Source organism: Amblyomma mixtum, chromosome 3, assembly GCF_055824585.1.
Source record: "Amblyomma mixtum isolate Tamu chromosome 3, ASM5582458v1, whole genome shotgun sequence".
In the NCBI taxonomy this organism is placed as follows: domain Eukaryota; kingdom Metazoa; phylum Arthropoda; class Arachnida; order Ixodida; family Ixodidae; genus Amblyomma; species Amblyomma mixtum.
In genome coordinates, this window is record NC_143014.1 from 389,701,073 (window position 1) to 389,706,071 (window position 4,999).

The following is a 4,999-nucleotide window of genomic DNA, read 5'->3' on the forward strand; positions in this document are numbered from 1 at the left end:
TTATTACTGAAGCTTAATTCTCTCAACATTAATAAGCATATTATTACATGGATTACTAACGTTCTTACTAATCGTTATCAATATGTTTGTGTAAATGGGTGCTGTTCTTCCCCAACCATGGTAAAATCTGGCGTGCCGCAAGGCTCGGTGCTTGGACTAATTTTGTTCTTGATCTACATTAATGATATAAGTGAATTTATTACCTCTACTACTAGATTATTTGCTGATGACTGTGTTATATATAGACAGATTATCAACCCTGACGGCACCAACTTTTTGCAGACAGACCTGGACAGAATCACAACTTGATGTGAACAGTGGCAAATGCAAATTGACGTCTCTAAAACAAAGGCTATAACATTCACCAGCAATAATCAGCTTCAATATCACTGTTATTCCATGCATAGTATTCCCATTGAGAATGTCTCCACAGGCAAATACCTAGGTGTTCATCTTTCGTCGGATCTAACATGGAATGAACATATCGATGCAATTGTGAGTAAATCATCTGTAGCACTTAGTTTCATTAGACGTCACTTGCACTAAGCTGATCCTGCCACCAAACTTTTAGCTTACACTACACTCGTCCGCTCAAAAATGGAATACGCATCCTTAATCTGGAACCCGCATCAATTCTACTTAATTCACAAACTGGAGTCAATACAAAATAAAGAAGCGCGATTTATAACTAAGGAGTTATTCACGTCACTCCAGCATAACGGTAATCAAAGCGTCGCTAAAGCTATCATCACTCGAAAAGGGAAGAATACTAGCACTATTATCACACTTTCACAGATTGTATCACAGTCCATATTCTTTCGCTTCAAACTATATTAGACCCGCCCATAGTAACTTTTCGCGCTTAGATCATGCTCTCAAAGTCGAACCCGTGTTTGCACGCACCCATCTCTTTAGTCATTCACCGTTGCTTTTTGCCGTCCATCATTGGAACAAGTTACCAGATGACACTGTCTTCACCTTAAATCATGACGTCTTTATGCAAAAAGTAAAGTGTTTGTTACAAATAAATTCGGATTAGGAAGCCTCCATTCCTGCGTCTTATCAACTTCGAATTTTCTGTACTTTTTCCCCCCCTTTTTCCCTGTGGTTTTGGATTTGTGTTGCTTGTACATCTGTGTGGAGTATTGTTTATTTCTAACTGTACACCCCCCCCCCCCCCCCCCCCATGTAATGCCCGAAAAGTGCCTTTAGGGTATGTGAATAAAAAAAACACCTTTCGGTCAGGATACGAGGAGTGAATTTTCTAGATGTGGTTCAACGATTACTTGCAAGGCTCTGAGAATTTTTGTTCATGGGAGAGCCTTCACTGCCTTTTCAAAAAAGGCCCAAATCTTTTCCAGGAGAGCTAGAAACTCCGCCTTTGGACAGTGAAGTTCATCATTATCTTGAGTATGACGAAGTTTGTACACAGGGCTGCTAGTGTTGTTCGTCGTCACAGGCATGTAAGAAAGGCGCGCGCACATAGACGCCTTCACGTGGCCAACCTTTTGTTCACGCGTTAAAAGCACCACGCCACAACAGTACATCATAGCCAAAATAATGATATGCGCAGCTTCACATCACAAGTTTCTGAAAAGAATATCCATGAAAAGTCCTATGCAGGAAACTTGCTTAGAAAAGTGACCTTGTCAGCAAGACGCGCGAAGCATGAGGCACATTGCAGATATTTCGTTCACGAGCTAAACACAGCGACAAAAACCAACATCTGAAAAAATGGGCCCGTGCGCGCCGACTGCTCAAAACCAGCAAGGACGCGCGCATCGAGGCATCCTAGGAGGGGTTATGGAAGGGTTCGCTCGCAGCACCTTCTCTCAGAGATCAGCGGTGGTGCAGCGCAGAAAAAAAAATTATTTGTTCTCTCGGCGTCTGCTCAGGCCGTAAGGAGAGGGCGAGACAGCGCCTGTCGAGACCGGCCGTGGCTGGATATTGCCTTTTCCGACGCTTCTTGAACTCCGTCTTTTAATATTTCTCATTCGTCTTCCTCCTTTTCTTCTACACCCTTTTGTGCACTGCCGCCGCTGTGGCTCAGTGGAGATGGTGCTCGGCTGCTGACCCGAAAGACGCGGGTTCAATCCCGGCCGCGGTGGTTGAATTTCTTTGGAGGAGAAATTCTATAGGCCCGTGTATTGTGCAATGTCAGTGCACGTTAACGAACCCCAGGCAGCCGAAATTTCCGGAGCCCTCCACTACGGCGTCTCTCATAGCCTTAGTCGCTTTGGGACGTTAAATCCCATAAACCAAACCAAACCTTTCGTGCACTGACGTCACAAAGCGACTGATAGCGCTCACGGTTGTTCAAAATAATGTTGCACAAACAGTTGCTTGGTGTAAGAAATAAAAGTCGTGTGCTCAGCGCACAGTCATCGCGTGCCCACTATGAGTACATCAGCCGGCCTCTGGGCAACATTCCACGCTCTCACGACGAAGAGAAAGAAGAAGGGTGCGCCTATCGCCCTCGCGCATCACGCGGCACCGAGAACGCGTTCGGCGCTAGGGACGCTACGAACGTTTCGTGCTGGCCGCAAATAGTTTTCGAGCCTCAAGAGCCACGTCATTGCTGCTGCACTGGGTGAAGTCGTCCCCCGTTGCCCCCAGCTCAGCCAACGAGACAAGTACCAGCGCTCTCTTCAACCAGCACTGGCGGCACCGGCGGCGTCCGTGGACTGCAACGTCGACCGTCGGCGCTATTGCGGAGCCTGTTGTTCAAGCCTGGGGCGGCGCAGTAGCCGGCAGTGACACCCGAACGCGAGCCGCACCTGTTCCAGTGGGACCTGCTGTTGTGTTTGCTGGGATGAAGACGAACCATCCATGCAGGTTCGAGTTGGAAGATCCGCAGGCACTGTGGAAGCCCCGCTTCGTGATTCAAGCTCGGCTACCGGGAACTGAGCGCCCGCCTGCCAAGGGAGGTACTACGTGCACTCTTGGCGCGGTTGTGGCTAACGTTCTCTTCACCGGCTCAACGGAGAACTTAGCGTTCTACGCCCAGTCTTCGAAGCGCCGTCGCGATTTTGCACGGACCAACCTGCTCGCCATTCTCCCTCAGTGCGAGGTGTCTATAAGTGACGGCAAATATGATCGCTTCGGTCAACGTGGGAGGCGGGTTGGTCGTAACCGCAGTCGACGCCGGGCACACTGCGTTCGGCGTCTGTGCCCGCGCGTTCCGCACCGGAACGGCGGCGAAGATAACCACCACGTGCTTCTCGATCGCGGCCACGCTGCTTCTTGCGACCATCCTCTTGCGAGAGACCCCGGCCTCCAGGTGCCCGGACAAGCAGAACATCTCGTCCACCGAGGCCTGCTTCTGTTCCATGCTGGCGCTCGGCCGCGCCACCTCTCCACAGACCTTGCTGCTGGTGGGTCTGGTGCGCTGGTGGCAGTTGGCACCTTTGTCGTCCTACCACGCGTCGTGCAGGGTGCGGACGGCGCAGTCCAAGGCTAGCATGACGTCGGAGCCACCTGCGGGGTGGCTGTAGGACGCCCGGCAGCACTGGTGGGGAGATTATGTACTTGAAGCTGAAGACCAGTCTTCCCGGCAGTACTTCAAGCGCAATCGTTTTCGGACTCGACAGGACTCCTACCAAAGGCGGACCTCGAGTACATGCCACCTGTCACAATTGGTGGACTTTACTTGTGCTTTAGGTTCGTCGAATATTTTATTTGTATGATCTGAAAGTGTAAATATTGTCTTAGTTTCTCAAATTTCTTGCGTAATTTTCATCACCCTCTGTTATTACCTGGACGCTTTTCTTCAATGTGTTGCCGACATTTGCTTTCCTACTGTTTTTCAATTAAATGGAGAATATTTCCATAAAAAAGTCTCGCTGAATGACAATTAATGCGGGAAGTAAGCCATTATTGGCAAGTGTGGCATGGGCCATAGTTAGTGTTGCATGATGTGAATAAAGTGCAAGAAGGCATCGAACACCAGTACCACGTGTGTCCGACGTATTTGTGCGTTTAGTTCATAACACTACCAACCATCGTGTGGGCTGAACTACTGGACTCTAATCCTTCTAAAGCACTGACGGCTATTAGCGTTGTTATGTTAATAATGTTGCCCTCAAAACACAAAGAGAAAGATGAATACGAACAACACGAAGTAAAAAAGTAAACTGCCTTGTCCACTTCTGACCCTATACTTATCTACTCCCATCAGTAGGCACTGTCTCTGCTACTGTGCTAGAAATGCCTTCGGGAAATATATTCATGCCGAAATGCGTAAGTAGCTGTCACATGAAGTCAATGGTAATTGATGTGCGCAGTAATCTCTTTTATCCCAAAGCAACTGGTAGTAGGATTGCTTTTGAGAGCTAGTTTTGCTTCATGACATGTGAGCAGTGTGAGCAGTGCTTCATGACATGTGAGCAATGGCGCATAATTCCTGCACATCTGCGCTGCAGTATTGAAGCGAAAGCTTCACTACGTTAGGTAAAGCAAAGGTCACCGTTTCTGGAAATGTAACCTTCATTTGACCTTTAGATAAAGCAAAGGGAAGAGCGGGTGCTTCGAAAATGAATTTAATGTGCATAATTAGCCCCCTGGTACAGCGCAAACCTTAGTCGTGCTTAAAGCAACGAAACCGATGAAGAGCGGGAGCTTCGAAATGAAAGGAAAGGCACATAGTCCCCTTGTCGAACCGTTGGCTCAAGCAACTTGAGGTTTTCCCCTACCTTGTTCATTTTGTGATCGCCAAGGACCATCTACCACACCCTCTCTCTACCATGAACCCCAGGGATAATGGTCCACTTAGCCGTGCTTTAAGCAACGAAACCGATGAAGAGCAGGACTTTCGAAAGCAAAGCAAGTACGCATAACTGGCTCCCTGGGTCAGTGGACGCCTGAATCGCCTTTTGAGGTACGTGGGGTGGTGAGACAGAGAGAGAGAGATGTTGGCTGCATGCGTTGGCGCTGACAGCGTTGTGGCAGACAGGTGGCGCTGCAGCAATCGGCCTCAGCGTTCATTCAATGAGCAAACTCT

At 48.5% G+C, this 4,999-nt stretch overlaps 1 pseudogene; it reads left to right on the forward strand.

Annotated features, from left to right (window-relative positions):
- Window positions 1–324: 324 nt before the first annotated feature.
- Window positions 325–3,494, forward strand: LOC149357152 (uncharacterized; annotated as a pseudogene).
- The last annotated feature ends 1,505 nt before the right edge of the window (window positions 3,495–4,999 follow it).